The sequence below is a fragment of the Zophobas morio genome, unplaced genomic scaffold (genome assembly GCF_036711695.1).
Source record: "Zophobas morio isolate AGI-343-1 ecotype UQ-CSIRO unplaced genomic scaffold, CSIRO_AGI_Zmor_V1 ptg000006l, whole genome shotgun sequence".
In the NCBI taxonomy this organism is placed as follows: domain Eukaryota; kingdom Metazoa; phylum Arthropoda; class Insecta; order Coleoptera; family Tenebrionidae; genus Zophobas; species Zophobas morio.
The window spans coordinates 13,730,741-13,749,535 of record NW_026972111.1 but is presented as its reverse complement, the minus strand read 5'-3'; the positions used below and the strand labels follow the sequence as shown (position 1 = coordinate 13,749,535).

Here is an 18,795-nt window from a genome sequence, read left to right as displayed (position 1 = left end):
TAACAATACAAAAAGGGTAAACAAAATTTAGTTACGCCACACTCCAAGACGAAGAAGAAACAAAGAATTTAGTGATACTAAGTATCAAGCTTACATAGAATGAATCCTCAACATTACATAAACAAGTAAACACACCAAATACATATTAAATGCGATCGAAACCTTAATAAGATGATTTTAGTACACATATCGTTGTGAGAGGAGTGTTCAGGAATAAATGTTCAACATTCAAGCCGTAGAACACAAAAATAATCACACAACAGGGGCAATTCTGAATCAAACCTGTTAACATTTAAAGGTTGTTAAAAAGTAGACAACCTGTTAGATTTACGAATATAACTCGTTACTATAGAAATTTGCAATTGAACACCCTTAAAATTTAACAAGTTTTTACAGAATTGAATGTTTCAATTAAATTTTGAATACTAACAATGTACCATTTTTTAATCTCATATAAAAAGTTTTGAAATATAAATAACAACTTAGGGAAAATCATCCAGACCTTGAGCAATTTCGCGACTAAAATAATCAAGTTGGAGCAAGTGAATATTCACCACGTATTTTCAATTAACATTTACATCATCACTACACACTTATGTATCTATATCAACAAAAATAAGTATCTTTTTTACCCTTCATGTTTAACTAACATTTCAGTACGAACTTATGTTTGATTCGCGTCCTTCGGAGGATCCGCCTGAAAGCAGAAATCTTCGCCCCTCTTCTTGACCAACCATATTTACACTCGGCAACAGAATAAACCCCCACAAAAATTCGGTTTCCCGGCCCACCGCGATTTCGGTCACTTAATATTAATTACGTCACAGTGGCACAGCCAACTTCTCGTCGGGCACGTAAGTGCCATTTGTCGACGACGCGTCCGGAGAGGTGCAGCGGTGAGATCTCATTTGGAGTGGGCGTGATTTATGCCGCCGTTGGCGTTCAGTTGTTTTTCCCCGGCTTATATGATTTCCACGGGGACGGTCGTCCTTCAGCTGTGTTATTACTTACACAATAAAACGATTCAGAGTTTGGCGAGAATTTTCATTATACCGCTAATAGATGGCGCGGTTGGTTTAGGTCCTTCGCTTTGTGTTTTACGGGGTTTCATAGTGTGGCGTGTGGACTGACGAGAGCGAGCACATACGTGCCAAATTGCGTTTTGTGGAATGCAAAAGGGTGGTTGTAGAAAAAGTAGTGTGGATGTGTATGACAAGTGACGAAAGAGTAGGTAGGTGTACTAACGACTACTTTTTTTTTTCTCTGCCATTACCTATTAATAATCTGGACTGGAATCTAGGTCAGAACTAACCTACATTTCTTAGTGGATGTTTATTAGTTTCACCAATGTTTCGTTTCCTTTTTCGACATTAATCTTTAGGATATCTGCAATTAAAGGCCAATATTCACAACAAAGAGAATATACCAGAAAAGTTGATACCAGAACTGCTCGATAAGAAACTGACTTTGAAAACCGAGAATATTAGAAAGAGAAAAACCATGTGAGCCTTGGGTTGCTAACATTAAGGCCGCGAGTTTACGTTGACGATTATTGTTCTGAAAATTTGCCTTAAAACTTACCGCCACTCTTGCAAGTGATGTACAAGTAAATAAGTCGAGAAGTACCTAAATCACGCCTGTGGTATTTGTATTTTTATTACGAAAAACCCAAGTGACAATATTTGTGCATACTGCGCTCTGTGAATTTACTCGCAAGGGTCCAAGCCCTGGACATAGTAGGCAGAACTTCCCTCGATCCTGAAGTACAATCAAACAAATCCAGTGTTGTAGGAAAAAAATACATTATAAGGAAATCGAAATCGCAACGGTATCGTATTCTAACCAATTGAGCTAACACGTTGCTCACATTTTAGTTCAAAAGGATTTGGATTGTTTTGAGAAAATTTGGAAAGTACAGGAATACGTTTTTTTTTATTTAAATAGCATTTGTTATGCAAAATTTTGAGGTGATGTCACCATATTGTTGGTGAGGACTATTAAACAAATTTTGGTTATCATTTTACCATATATACGATACATATGGCTAAAATACGGCGCTAGTTCCAAGAATTATCCATCTAAGAAAAAACTGCACTGACGAAAATTGGAGACTCAATTTTTTATACTCTTGAGATCATGAAACGTCGAGAAAAGATGAAAGTTGCCATTCGCCGAGTGGATCCTATTACAATACTTCCTTAGCTTACACCCGAAACTAAAAAAGTTTATCAATATAATTTGATTTAGGTCATGTCTTCTATAATGTAATAAAAACAAATTGATGGACCTTCGTCCAAATTAATGGAAAAGAGAAATTAAACATCAAACAATTAAAATGAACGTGCAACCTCTCAATCAGATTGTCATTCCTTCAGTCATATTCATGATTTAAAATGAGACATGCCCACAAAAATTTGAATACCCTCAAAAAAATTAAAATTGTCAATGAATTGTGATCTTTAACAAAATGTTTCGTTCTATTATACAATTTTGCGCACTGCGGATCAAGAAGAGAGTAAGAAATCAAAGACAGCACGGAAAGGAAACTTCTTTTATTAAGTGGTTAGGTATGGACAGAAACATTTAGTACTGAATCTAACAACAAATATCCAAACCATGGCTCGTCTTTTGAGGGAGGACAAAAGCTGCCAAATAACCCTAAAAGAGCTTTTCCCATCTATAAAACCTCTTCATCTTTTGTAAAAAAAATCAAGATATTCTAAATTCAGGTGCAAATAATTCAAATAGTGAAAGTAATGATAGTAAAATAATGGCAACACCAAAATCGAGAGTGGCCTGTCAACAAATTTATGTATTGATACTTGAACAAAAAAACAAAATTAAAGGTAACAAATTAGGCAACTAGGGAACGAGTTACTATAACGCTACCGGCCCCTTGTTTTTCTGTTTCTTCGCATTAACCATAGCTCCATACAAACCATACCAATATACTAGAAATCTAGAGACATGGTTCATTCTGAGGGTAGACTCCAACTCTCACAAGAAGACAAACAGAAGATAATGGCTTTACGCTGATGGAATGCGATATTGCGAATAAACATTTACATGAACAATGACAGTAAGAGGAATTTTTTTTATTTAAACTGGGACACGTGCACTTCGCTTTCGCTACAGGTCCCAATTAAAGTTTAAATCTAGTATTCCTAGAATTTAGTCTGGTAGTAACTAAACAATGTAGGTACTAAAATTATATTAAGAATTTTACATAACAAAGATTTTACATGATGTTAATCCATTAATTAAGATGTTAATTTAGGTATATGTACTAACTAGTAACTAACGTAATTCAAATTACTGGTTAAACCAAAATGAGTTGATATCACAAACAAAACAAATACTTATTAAATCCAACAGAAACCATAATAACATGGTTTTCGTACACACTTGGCTGTGAAAGGAGCGTCCAAGAATAAATAATCAACATTCAGGTCATAGCATACATAAATGTCAATCTTTTAATTAAATTTTGTATACTAACAGCATACAGTTATGAAAAGTAAATAATAACTTAAGAAAACCCGAGAACTACTTCAGACGTATGACATTTAACATAGTTAAGCTAAATAAAAATAAATGAATGAATTTCTACCGTGTATTTTAAATAAACAGCCACAGTCATTATATTGAAACAGCAAACCAAATCTGGCGAAAATCATTCTAGAATCACATGTATAGGTGTGCCAAAACTCGAGCCTTACTAAATTAATAAAATATAAAAACGTATTGTAACAATGTAGAGGAAAATTATCTCGGCACGTATACTGGTCTGATCTGATCGTAACAGCTGATTGAAGCGTCAGTTTCTACATTTTACATTTATATCCATAAAAGTAAAATAAATGAGAATGTCGATCTTTGACAATAAGTCTCCGTCCGTAGTGTCTAAGCTCCCGTGATTTTCTTCCCCAGACAGCACTGAATAATCCTCCGGGATGGACGGAGAACCTTTACAACTTTAATCCTTTCACTGTCGAAAACAAAACTAATGTTAAATAGACAGCGTCATTCAAAGTTTTCATCTTGAAAATAAAAAGAAAATTGCTGAAACTGCACCACACAGAAGTATAAGACAGCGACGTTCTATTCTTTAAATTGAGTGTTACGGGAGGCAACTAACGTAGATAAAGTTGCCACTCAAGACGACGACACTGAAATTAGTGTCAGATTAGCTTTTTGAAGGCAAGTTTTCGGTGCTTATGACATTCAAACATTCTTTCATTAAGATATAAATGTTTTTCAAGTGTGAAGAGCTTATTATCTACCTGATCCACTGCAAACTAACATCACTTTAACGCGGCAAAAAACCGAATCCAACCGAAATCTGACGCTAGCTTCAACAGCATTAAATGTTATGACAAAGAAAGATGTTAACAATGCTGTGATCTAGAGGGTTTAGGAGAGTAATTGTGTCGTCCGCTAAACCGTAACTAACACGCTGTGCATATTAGAAGAGTATTTTCACAAAAAGGGGAGACTGTTTTTTTTTAAGATTTTTCGTTATATAATTTCATTAATGTTTTCGTGAGACTCATATTAATTTTGTTGCCTATAATACAACGTTGTGTGAGCATCTATTATAAAATAGAAAATCATTTATTATTTTAAAGTTAACTCTCAGATTTTACTTATTTTAACTGCTTGAAAGCATAATTAACCGTTTTTTCTTCGTACACTAAATTTAACAACTTATTAAGATCCAATCTCCGGCTGATTTTGCGTCTCGGCAGATTGAATCTGTCACATAGGAATAACTTCCAGATTGATTGTCGCTTACTAGCCGAGTAGCAGTTACAAATCTGCGTGAAAGCAACAGCTTGAAATTAGGCCACTAGCTGATAATAATCAAGACATATTTTTTATCCAACAGAAATAAATTACAGGCGAAAGAACCATCATCAAATTCAGACTGTCATAAACCATGATTGTCAATTTTTCTCCTTAAGACAAAACTACGACGTATTTTAGCGTTTAAAGAATATTATTGCCCATCCTGGCGTAATCTTTACTTTTTTGTTAAACTATGCTATCAATATTTTTTTTAGTTACTGTTGATTAATTTTTTGGAAAAGTAGGCAACCAACATCCTCAGTTTCATCAGTTGTGCTTGTGATTTATTAGGAAAGGTATACTATTGAGAGATTAGATAGATTTTAGAGCTGTTGCCGAGGAAGTATGCAAATGAGGTGGCCCTTGTTACCGATACAAAGTCTACCCTAAAGGTAGAAACTATTTTAATTATTCTAAGCAGCAGAAGTATATATTTTTAAACGTTCTGTATGTTAATGAATTGTTTAAAAAAGTTAAATATAAAATTGTCCTAAGCCACCTGTTCACTCGCAGGCAACTTATCCTAAGTTTTAACAATGCCTTAATTCAAATTTCGGTTTAAAATATTACCTCTTCAACGCTTGAATTAGTCTGAAAGACAATCTAAATTTAGAAAAGAAAAAATGCGAGAGGCAATTCTCATTCTGTTTAGTTTCCAAGCAGTTCAAAAGCTTATCATGTGTGTTGTGTTCTTGATATTACATCCGTGTGTAGAAACACAGATATGAAACGCCCCGCCAATATTTTCATCAATTTTCTGGCTGCCATCCAGACGCCTGAGCCTCACTTAAGAAATATGGCGTCGTCATGTGGACATGACCTATCTCAAATAACTTTTATACCTACGGAGGGGAAATCCCGACCTATGGTCATTATAAACATGAAAGGGTCGTAAAATGCAACATAAAGTTGGCTTATATGACCCGTTACTCATATGTCGTCTAATGGACATCATAATAAATGTTCTGATACAAATACAATTTTATTTTACGTCTGCTGTTTACTATTAATTAATGTGTTTTAGTACCGAACTTTTTAGAATGTAGATAATTCTAGACAACGGGGAGTTTTAAATTAGAGTAAAAGTAGAAAAAGCCAGAAGTGGATTTGCACGACAAGTGACGTTAGTCAGTATTGTAATTTTCCCCATTTGCTTTTGTAACAAGATGATTAACGGTCAATAAATGCAGCAAGTAAATAACTGTAAACAAGATATAAACAACTAAATATTATTGTGTTGTTACAGCATTCCCTAGTAATTACCTCAGTTGAGATTCCAGTAATGATGGCAGCTGTTATTTGAAACTGCGTCAGGGTAAGAACGGGATAACAATCCTAAACTAACAAATTTAATACCCCACTAGAGTTATCATTCGCATTTTGGTGAATTGTGCAGCAAACAACATAATAATTTTAACTAAACAATTAATGATTACGTAATTATACGCGCCCATTTTGTTAGTTTAATCAAACAAAAATTTCGTTACTGTTTGTCAGAGAAATTTTACACGTGTACGTAAATGTAACATGACTAGTGGCCGGATAAAGTCTTTAGCGCAAATTATCAGCAAATATTCATTATCAATCAGTTATCGCTCGGTTTCTAAATTTACCAGACGCCAATTTATACATTGGACATTGCTTTAGGCGTTCCTCCCCCACTTTACTGGTTGACCCTGGAAAAGACATTTTAGGCTTAAAAAGACATGGCGGTTGAAAATTGTCTACAGTGGCCGAGTCGGTAAAGAATAAATTAGATGTTGCCAATAAAACATGGTACAAGAAAAATCGTGATAAAGTAAAAAGTCATGATCTCGTACCTTCAACAGTTCTATTCTGATGCCGTCAACTTTTCAAGCTGTAGTCCCTGTCATCGATACTCACACTTCTGCGACAGCGGAAATACCTAAGTACTGAAATACGATGTTCTCCACCGCCTCCGGCAAGAATACAAACCACTACAGCGTCATTTAAGAACGAAACTATTGAAGTATTGGAACATGAAGACTTCGCTATAAGACATTCCTCATTTTCGCATTGTAGTTTTGCGTTTAATTTTGACAAAAAATTATAATTAATATACTCGTACATATGTACAAGGTTGGACCCACAAAACCATAAATCACAAATTCAATGCAACCCTGGATGTTTCTAGCCCACTATACACTGAACAATCCTTCAAAGTAGCGGTTGTAAAATTTTACTAGGTACTGATGTAGTGTAGGTGATTTTTTTAACCTGAAACTTTCAAATATCTCGAAAAATAAGCACTCTGAAAAAAAATGTCCAGAATCAAAATTTAATCATGCTGCAGGGGAAATATATTAGTGCTAAAATTAGTCCCCCTCGACGAATCGACGAAATTCAAATTTTTCCGATTTAACGTACTGAGAATTTATGCATATGATTTTGCAATACATTGGCAAGAAAAAATATCACATTTTATATAAATACTCGAAATTCGTCGTCAAAAAAGTTTATTCATGTTAAAAATTTCAAATAGGTAACTTGGAAATTGTTACCTGTAGAAATGTAAATGGCTGGCGAATAAACTACTTTTAGCGTAACCACGGAACTGTACCCTTCGGAATGCTTGATTAATGTGAGTCCCCTCTCCTCTCAAGGTGCTTGATTTAGGTGAGTTCCCTCGTCTCTCACGTATCAGGCTGCTTAATTTGTGTGAGTCTCTTCGTCTCTCACTTATCAGGGTGGTTAATTTACATAAGTCCCCTCGCCTCATCGTCTTGCAGTTAAAGTAAGTGCTCAAAATGATGGCCTCCGAAATTCAATGCATATTGAATGTACACTGAGACATGTGTCTGCTTGAATTTCGGCACAAGCATTTCTGATTCGTTCAATCATATTCTCACGTGTTGTTGGTTCTTGTTTGTAAGCATTGTCTGTGAGATAGCCCACAAAAAGAAATCTGGCGAACTAAGATCTACTAATCTGGCAGGCCAATTTACCGGACCAACTCTACCGATCCAGTGACCATTGAAATCATGATCAAGTACTTCACGTGCTTCTATCGAATAGTGTGCTAGACAACCATCATGTTAAAACCCCACATGTTCTGTCGCGCTTCTATCCTCAAATTTTTAAGTTATGTTGGCAGTTTATTTTTCAAAATGTCTGCGTACATTTTACAAGTCAAGTTGCCTTCGATAATGTGGCGACTCATTTTTGATTATTTACAATGAAAACGTTGTATTTTTTACTGTAGAATTGTATGCATAGGTTCTCAGTAGGAGAAATCGAAAAAAAATTAATTTCGTTTATTACAACTTCATCTGTCATGAACAGAGTTAGGCACAGCCGAAGTGATGAGGAATAAATCAGACAAATATTAAAAACGACGGCGCGACGTCAGGGGAAAAATTTAGCTGGCCGTCTGATCAAGATCATCACGAAAATTGTGATGTTGAACAGTCATTTTAATATCTAGGAGAAATCGTATAACTGAGGCAAACCTAGAAAAGTAGTAATTGTTATTAAGAACTCCCGAAGTTGTAGGCCATGACTGCAATAGTGCTGGCGATCGGACGGCAATGAGCATCACTTTCGCGATGCCGAAGTCTGGTGATGAATATAAAAAAATTTTTTAAACAAAAACTACATACTTTTAGCCGTAGAATCCAAATATGTAATGAAAAATCGGGGTTCCTATTTAAAATTTCAAAGTTACACCCCGCTCCACCTGCAAGGAGGGGGAGGGGGAGTAGTTTTTTGGCACCAACGTATTTCCCCCATGGAATGATTAAATTTTGAATCTGAACATTTTTTGTAGAGTGATTATTTTTGAGATAGTTTCAGGTTAAAAAAATTACCCTGTTATTAAAAATGAGAATAAAATACCAAATTTCTGATTTACTATTATATTACTAACAATGTAAATGATACTATTTACATTCATTTTGGAAAATATTAAAATTTATGAAAATAGTTTTTTGTTGTTGATAAAAAAAACTATAACAACCAACTTGCATAACGATTTAGATTTTTAAGGAAAAAAAAATTAATAATTCTAAGAATTTTTGATTTTTTTAGTAAATTCACAAAATGGGAAGCTGGTCACCTGAAACCGATAAACTATTGAACAGACCAAGGATGTTATGGCCCATAACAGCCTTAATGTCTTAAAATCCTCGCTCTATGAGCTCGCATTTCAAGTTGACATCTGCGGCTGTAATAAATGCTATAACATTCCTAAGTATGTCAGTAGCTATTTCTAGACAGCATTTTCAAGTGAAATTTGAAACCGACACTGAAACGGTGTTGTAATCGAAAATACTGATATCAATATCATCTACCAAAAAAATGTTCGAATGTTAACCAGCGCCTTCTAGTAGACAGTTGCTACTGCATAATCCACCTTCATTACCGGAAATCGCCCGAAACTGGTGGTCGGCAACCACTCGCACCACACAAAAATGACGATTCCATAATTTAGTTTTAAACCAAGGTTTCTGGGGTTGTTTACCGTAGTACCGAATTTCTTAGGCTTATAATGGCATCACAAGAAAGCTGAGACTTTTTTCAGGGTACCTTCTGTAACAGTTGCAGCACTTCCTTAAAAATACACGAACGTGTCCGTTTAAAGAGGTCTAAAAATTGGTCGTAAGTTCCGCTTACATAATAAATTAATACTCTTAATACCAAGTTACCAAGTACATATAGATATACGAAAATTGTGATTTCTCTTTTTGTGGGAAGATGGTAAAAATGATCGACGGGTTGTTTTAAAAATTAAATTCGGGAAAGAGATGTGCAGAATGATGGACAATATAATAATATAATAAGAATAGTATTTTTTAAGGTAAGTTGTGGGACAGTGTATTTACAGTTTGTCACCTCTCAAAATTTGCCGCTGTGGACCCGGGGCCACATAGGTCCCTTTTATTAATCCTACATACCCAAGCAGCAGACTGTCGTCTAATTCACGTCAATTTTTGGTCATAACTCGTCGGCGACGTCATTCGCCCAAAAAATCACGTGAAAATGACGAGATTTTTATGACTTACTTCTAACGTCAATTAATGACGTCAAAAGGCCGTCCTTTCTTCGTCATTTTTTATAGATTATATGATCAATTAGATGTGGGTCGTCGTATTCTTTAAAAAGCGGCCTTCATAATGCTTGATTATATTTAGAGCAAAAAATACAACGGGTTAATTGGAAATACACCAAAGACAAGTTTTTTCATTCTAATAATTTCTAATAAAATAATTATTTCTGAAAACTTGTTTACTCTGGAAGTATTATTTTGTAAGTACCTGCTTGGCAAATTATAAATAGAACATCTGGAGTTGAGCGAAAAGACCCAACGACACAAACAAAGTCATAAAAATTCTTTGTCCATTGTCCCTAAAACGGGACAAGGTTTTGAAGAATTCCTTCGTCGAATTTTGATTTTATAAAGACGTTTATAAAGTGATGACGGTTACCAAAAAAATTCGAGAGTGATTAATATTCAGTTTTATTAAATTTATTCTTATCCGTATTTACTATACAATACATCAGATGTTTGGGGTGTGCATTCGGACTTTCCCTTTTTTCGGTATTAATGTTTATTGCACTTCCCAGAGAAGCATTCCAATATTTCCAGTTGGTTCTCAACCACCGAAACTTTCTCGTGTATCCGTTACTCACTTCATTTTTAACGCAGTTTTGTGCAAATTTATGCCATTCAGTGTAGGTTGTACTTATTTATAGTAGGTAAGTTAATATCTAATAAAGTAATCATTTTAATTTTTACGTGTTTCTGTTATTTTTGATAACTGTACGTAGATAACAAAAGCAGTTTTTTCAGATAAGCTGGAAAGACCACCATTAATCACTGAAGACACTCCCACTGATTATGAAGAACTTACGGTGATTGTTTTTGAAAATGAGGCGCTATAAAATATTGCAAAGGTATGTTACTGCAATTTTTTATGAACTAATGCTAATGAACATAATTTTATTTTAGATTTGAAACAAATACAAAACACATGTGCGAAACGAAAGAAATGCTAAAGGAAACGAGTGAAAAAATCTCCAACATGGAAACGTCATCAAATTTGACAACTGAAAAAGAAAACAAAAACAGAAATTATGCCGCCAAAACCACACCTAAACAAATTTTGACGAATTACAAGATTATGTTTGCATATTAGAACAAGCAGATTTCTTTGTAAGTTAAAAAAATACAATGACTTCATATATACATATATAACATTAATATTGGATATTATATACCGGTAGATGCCTGTAATACTACGATACTTTTTGGTAACTTACTATTTACACATACACATTTCGCTTCATTGTAAAAAGTATTGACAACGAGATTTTCCTGATAGGCTGTACGTTTTTGTCAATGCAACCATTTTACAATTATTCGTTAGATTCAAGTAAATTTAGCATTTTTAAAATACAGAATTTGTCTTCTGCTTTAAGCTGTAATCCTTTAAATTTAATAGTCAAATGCTTGCAATTGCCCATAGATGAAAAAATGATTGCATTACCAGTAATCATAAATTAAATTATACTCGTAATTACCTGTATGTAGATTTGTTTATGTTCTTAGGAGTGGTTTATCTTTAATTTGTTTAATTGACATATTTTTTATTTGTTTATTGAAGTTCATTGTTGGTTGTACAAAATTGTAGTAAATTTAATTTTTTTACACTAATTTGTTTTAACTTTAATTATTATATACTTTGTTTTGGGCTTTACTTGGTGATTATAACGAATTATAATATTTTGTTTAAGCTAAACAATATAAAAAAATAAAATTATTTCAGCGATTTATTTATTACATATTTTTTTCTAAAAATCAAAATATAAAAAACGTCTTAAAATGGACAATAAATGCCGTCTCTAGGACGTCAGTAAATTACGTCAATAATTCGTTACAAAATGACGACTCTAAGACGTCAGTACATCACGTCAATAGTTCGTGTGAAAATGACGTCATCTAGACGAGACATTTGACCGTCATTGGTACGTCAATATCACGTGAAATCTTTCGTCACTATGACGTAAATGATGACCATTTATTCAAGTGATAAAGAAGACATCATGTTGCCTGGGTATATACGACAACAAATTTTAATCTGTGGCTACACTCTCATTCTTACACCTCTCATAACCACATGGTAGGTAATTTGTAAAAGTTTTAACGTTAGCTCCTCTTGCCAAGACCAATAAACATATTTTCTAATTACAAACTTACCGAACGCAAACCAGGGAAACTATTAAAATATAGCTTGTAGATTATTAAAACCTGTTCCTCACGTCAATAATGCATATATGTATCTGTCCCCTGTTTTTTATTTTTAATTTTACCCAAGAAGGGTGTCCGGGTTCGCAGGGTTGCGCCACTAGACGCAATCAATTCGTAAGATGAACTTATAAGTACCTACATTAACGTCGACTAATCTGGATTTGCCCGTAATACATAGTATTCGACACAATATTAATCGATAGCTGTTACGTGGGATCAAGAACGGATCCCTGCGGACCTTGTTTTTTATTTCCAGTAATTCAATTCTGGCGTCACATCTTACTACAGCGTGATTGCGAAATATATGCAATAATTTTAACCACGGCATCACGTGCCGTAGTAGTGTGGAAATATAGAAAAAACAAATTAAAAATCGTCCGTGATGCAGTTAGAGTTATTAACAACATTATTTATCGTAAAAATGTTCGAAACTTAGATCTGAAACACCAAGTAAATTTCATATGATAATATTTTGCAAAACAACTGTGTTATAACAAAGTTCCAGTGGCATAAAGTTGCGATGTGGATGTGAAAATACCGCGGAACCGTCTAATTAAAGTACTTTAAAATCACTCCGCCATGGCGCGACGAGGATAAGAAAAAAGAGTCCTCGACAAACTTTGCATTTCATATAACTCACGCCCTGATTTTTATTGCGTAAAAGGAAAACTTTAAAAGTGAGGCAAAAAGAAAAAAGGAATTTTGTAACTCGCCGGTTCTTCGTATATTTTTTAAAAGAAAATGCTTAGCATTCATAAGGTACATCAGGGAGGTGGTTGACGCCGCATATCTAAAACCTTCTGCACACGAAACTTAACAAATAATTAGATACGACGTTGAAAGTGCTGCCGTGAGTTGTTTACAAGCGACCAAACGAAATTTCCGGGTGCCATCACACCGGAATATTATCCGGGGCCAAGTGTTGAACACAAGTGTAGACAATAAGACGAAATTGAAAAGTTGCCACTACTTGTCACGTAGAGCTCCGATATTAAACTGAAGCGTCGTGACGACAGCTAATTTTCAATTTCGACTTCTAACTAGACGCTTTAAATGCTAATTGAAGTTCATGCCTTTTCTCCAAGCCTTATTGTTGCTACTACAATTGCCTCGAGTTTAATATCCGTATTAGAGGTGCTTTTAGACACACAGCGGCTCAGATTCTTACATAAACTCGTACCTTAATTAACCAAACATGACTAAAAGTATGTATTTAGAAATTTGTCTTCTACCGTATAATATAATCGGTTTTACAAAGTTTATGTAGCATTGAACAACCACCTACGTATAAATATATAGAGGTTATAAGACAAATCTGGGGTCGATTTGGCTTTAATGTTCAAATACTTTTTGTAATAACATGACTGATACTTTTAATAACGCTGTACGGACTCGCATAATGTTCGGTATTTTGATTGGACTTAAAACAAGTTCGCTTAATTGGTGAAAAGAGTATAATTTTGTAGACAATTTGCCTTGAGGATAGTTTATGTATTTGATGATATTCCCATGACAAAGTAGGATCTAAGTAAATACCTACCCAAGAATAATACTTATAGGTTCTATGTGGGAGTTAGTGTCACCGAGAGAATGTTATTCGTTGTACTTTGGTTGAATTCGATGTGAGGTTATTACTGATTCATGTTTCTCATTCTTATGTTATTTTGTGTAGATTTGTTATATTATTTGTTTTTAGAGTGATAATAGATATATCATCCACGAAAAATACAAAAGTTTCCTTATTAAACTTTATAGATAGATTTATAGATATTATATAAAGATACTTTTTATCTTTTGTTATCGGAAGTTGATTGTTTTTTTCTTGCTCCATCCTATACTGATAAGTGATAACACTGATAACATAACCTATCAGAAATTCTATGGAAAACATCTTTGCGTTCCTCAAAAATATTTCAAGGAATTTGAAAATAAATATCCGTCGTACGTAGTTTAATTCGGAAATAATAAAAAATATCCACCAAAACAGAAGACTTATAACATTTGTGAAAATTTCCTTCAGTAACGCTATAAAATATTTAGTAGGCTAATATAGTGTATGACAGTCGTAGAATATTTTAGGAGTGTGTACACCATAGGTGTACACTGACTCTCGAGCTGCTGGCATATCGAAGAAAGATATTTTGGTAGCTGTTAAACGATTACGTAATAAACTTCTGGAATGGTAAAAATTGCAGATCTGTAGTTGTAAAGCTTTTACATACGCCACTGAGTATGCCTGTGAAATCATCTACTTTTCCTGCTGACTGGAAACAAGCAAAGATATGTCCAGCACTAAGGAGTAAATAATTATAGACCTATTTTTATAATTTACACTTTTTTTTTAATTTTTAAATGATAATATTCAAGCATATGTAGGTACTGTGAAAACAAATCTAAAAATTGTCTTCATTAGAAGGGTTTCACCTGGGATCAATCAGTTATTCTGTTTCAAAAAATACCTCCTTGAAATGGCTCGAGTCGTTGAAGAAAATGAAAGAGAGTGCACCACCGCACCTACGTCAGGGGGGGGTTCTCGGCACGTCCAGGTCGGCCCACTGGGGGTCTGGGGCAAGCCGGAACCACCCACAAGTTTCGTGGACACACGACCCAAGAGCGCCGAAATTAGCCCCTCAAGGCTCAGTAACTGAAAAAACCGACTCAAATGCGAGTTCTGCAGGAGTTTCGGCCACGACGTCACAAAGTGCGCACGAAAAAACGGCAAGAGGCTGCCGCAATGGTGGCTGCACAGACGACCGAACGATTCGATATAGAACGTCTGTCAAAGACCTGGGGTCTACAAGAGAAACTGCCTAACGCGCAACCCTTCCGCCAACAGCTCCGCAGATTTTTGCGCCCTGCGAACGCGAGCAATTCAACCTCGACAGAGACCAGAGTGTGACGGTCCACCCTTGAGGAGAAACCGCAAAATACCGCAATAAGAAACTTCAGAACATAATTCTCTAACTCGAAGACTAAATTCGCACATTCGCAAAAAGCAAGCAAATTGCGCATGTCCATTTGCGCATGTATGACCTAACCACCAGATAATTGCAAACCTATATTCGCACGCCATTAAGAAGCACTCAATCAGTCAACCCTAGCTAAATACCACACCCAAGCAAAAGTTCCAAGATGGTGAAAACACGTGACGTTAAAATGATAACAAGACAAAGAAGAATCCACAACGTCTGCACGTGATCCTAACGACATTCAATTAAAAATACAGAGGAACCAACACCAAATAAATCACACCAAATCAACAACCAAAGGCTTCCGCATACAAACAAAATATAACTTTAGTCAACCAGTAAATAAGGCACACAGGCGTTACACAATAACGCAACGCAAGATAAACGAAGCATAAAACAAATCAAATCTCACGCATTACCATCAATCTATTTTGCGACTTATCAGTCTGACGAAATTCCCGGAACAACGAAACTAAGACTTAAAAAACCTCTAAATAAAGCCCAAAAGGATTGTATTTTTATCAACTGACCTAAATACGAATATCACGATGCAACACGTGCACTCATCAAGATGCCACAAAAGACATAATTAATGAGAAAAACGCCATATAAAAGGTCGCAAAATCAAGAGAAAAGGGAAGTCGAATCCAGTGTGCCACGAAGACGAGAAGTACCCACGACGATCGATACCCATGTAGAGCCGTGCTGAAGCCTTGTCCAGCTGATTGTTCCTTTGTCCGAAATTGCGAAGGAAGACTTAGAAAAGTTCCATGGTTTTCAGTAAGTTAAGATTCCAAATTTAAACCGTCATGCATGTGTTATCTTGCTTTTGTGCCTTCTTCGATAATAATCGACTGATGTGTGATTAACCCGAACCTCCGAATGGTCCATTACTGTCATCAAGAGGGCGAACGTTTATCAATTAAGAACTGAGGAATTATCTGAGGGATTAGTTACTATTTTGTCGCTTAAATGCAAAAATGAAATGACGAAGATAACGAAATCCGTCACTGCACTCTGCGGCCCCTGTTTTAGATGTGAATCGCTGCATTTTGATGGTTCTTGGAGGTTTTCGGATGATCCGCGTATTTTAATAAGACTTTAAGACTTGCCATAATTAATGACTAATCACGTAGTAATCTTAAATTAGTATTTATCTATGATCGACCAATAATAAATTAATTTTGGACCTCATTCGCGGGCGTAAACTTAGTCTTTTCGGCCCTCGGGCGATAATGAGTCGATTATTGCCCGCTGACAAAATTTTCATTTACAAAAAAAATCGAAATGAAAATTTGTTATTTATTTATTAACATGGACAGTTATATCTATTTTACATTCGTTGCAGTTGTTAATATTGAAGCCACAAGGAATGCTGTTGACAAATTCATTGCTGGAGGACCCTTTACTGGTTGAAGGGACGACAGCATCTCCGCCTATCAACACCTGTTTCGCTATTTTCATTTTATTGTTTAAAGAATCTTCAATGTAAGACTCAGCTACCACTGACGACTTCCATCCTCCATGGCGTTTTATATTTATCAAGTCTGCACCTTCATTAGCCAAAAGGGTGGCGGACGATCGACGAAGACAGTGTCCGGTGTAGGTGCACGTAAATGTTGCTACTTTTATGGTAACCTGGCCCAGAATATTTTTGCCAAGAACTTGGGACGTACATTTCCCATTTTTATAAAAAACGAAGAGTCGACGGTGTTTCGTATGTGACGGCCTCAGAGACAGGTATTTTCTAAACAATTGTAGAAAATTCACTGTTATTCCTTCATTATTCAGAACAGTAAATATTCTATCAATTTTGTTCTTCGTGTTTCTAACTTTCACAATTAGGGCGGATCCTACATCGTCAATATCATCAAGGGTCATTTGACATAATTCTTCCCTCCGGCATGCCCCAGCAATACCAAAAAGTACAGCTACCTGCAATTGTAAAAATACAATAAATGTCAAAAATTTGACTTTTTGCCCACTTTTATCATCAAAAAATTTTCGTCCGGAGCTTCCACAAAGAATTTAATAATTTCTTCCCTGGTAAGTATTTTGGATTTCTTAGGTTTATATCCTTCACTCTGTCGCTTGAGAAAGGCAAATAATTTTTTGAATTGACTTATATCAATGTTTTCTTTTGCTATCAAATTGGCTCGGATCATTGAGTACTTTGACCAGAGCGATGACGGTTTATACACTTTGCACAGTTCGTCAAAACATACTACCATACTATCTTCAGTTGCAGCTTGAACATTATAGTCTTTACACCACTTTACAAACTCATTGTAGGTCTTTTCATATAATGCTCTAGATTTCGCCGGTAAAAGATTCAAAGTAATTTTCTTCGCTTGCTCTTCTATAGATGTGACACAATCGGCGGCACAATCGTCTTCATCCATACTCTTATTTTCCGCAGTACGCTCTCCGCTTAGCTTAGCATCGCCCTCGACATCCCACCAAACTCGGTACTCGGCCGTACCCCATCGGGCCACGCCAATATCGCTCTAATCGACACCCCTGCAACTCTTATAAAGGGACTAGCAACCCCTAAGACCGGCAGCTTGGCTGTACACTTATGGGTCCTGCAATCTCCAGAGCACCTGGTGGTCTCCACCAAAGAAGACTTATATTATTTTCTGTAGCTTGTATGTTTTCTTTTATAAAATAAACATTTTTAAAAGTAACTATACAACTTGGATTTTCGTCTTTTTTTTCTCTCTTATTCTCTCGCACTGTGTATTATCTACATTTATGACGTCATAATACAGTTTTTATTGATGAAATTACCCCACTTTCTCGAAAAAATAAGAATACGCCCCTCTTTAATTAAAAATGTGAAACCTTCTCGGGGGCGCCAAATGTCTTTTTTTTATGTGAAACCTTCTCGGGGGTACCAATTGTACTTTTTTAAAGAAGACAGAACCTTCTTGGGGGTCGGAGCTCCCAACTGTCTTTTTTTAAGAAGGTGAAACTTTTTTTTTTCTATTATACTGTAACTATTACCTTCTATATTGTTTTTACTCCATAGACCAAAAAATAAAATTCCGCAAAATCAAATTTTATAATTTTTCAGAGAAGCAGTATTTGATGGACTGCACTTCAGAGCCGAGGAAAGTTCTGTCGAAATAACTTTCAACCAATGTTTAAACCTTAGATCCAGACCTGTAACACCAACATACGGAGTCTCGCAGTGGTTCAATTTAAGGCGCCTAATATTCTTAATTTTTGTAAATGATATTCCTAGTGTAATAAATTGTAATAAATTATTGTTTGCTGACAACCTCAAATTCTATTACAAGGTATCATCTATAACATATTTTAAAGAGCGGATTGATACACACAGATATTTGTCAAAATATTTTTGCATATTTTAAAAAATATGTAAATAATTTTGTATAAATAAAGCATAAGTACGTTATAAACTACACATTTTTTTGTTGTTTTGTACTCTTTTATTTACAGAATCGCCTATTTTCCCTGAAATAATTAAAGTATTGTAGGTTTGAAAATTTTTATTTTTTTTTTTCGTATGGTATTAGTCGTGAGTCCTTGGGCATTTAGTAAAGTCCACATAAAGTGAAAGGCGGCATGTTTCCATGACCTACTTCGATTAATTTATAAAAACCCTGAAAGACGCGTTATTTTAAGGTTATATCGGTGTCAGGCGTCATGGAAGTGGTGAAACTACTTCAAAAATTAATCCATTGT

General features: G+C 35.1%; 1 long non-coding RNA gene across 1 annotated transcript; it reads left to right on the top strand.

Annotated features, from left to right (window-relative positions):
- Positions 1 to 1,127: 1,127 nt before the first annotated feature.
- On the top strand, positions 1,128 to 18,380 carry LOC135123694 (uncharacterized). Its single transcript, XR_010279690.1, has 3 exons — positions 1,128 to 1,231; positions 16,433 to 16,824; positions 18,161 to 18,380. It is a non-coding gene; the product is annotated as an uncharacterized LOC135123694 (long non-coding RNA).
- Positions 18,381 to 18,795: the final 415 nt, after the last annotated feature.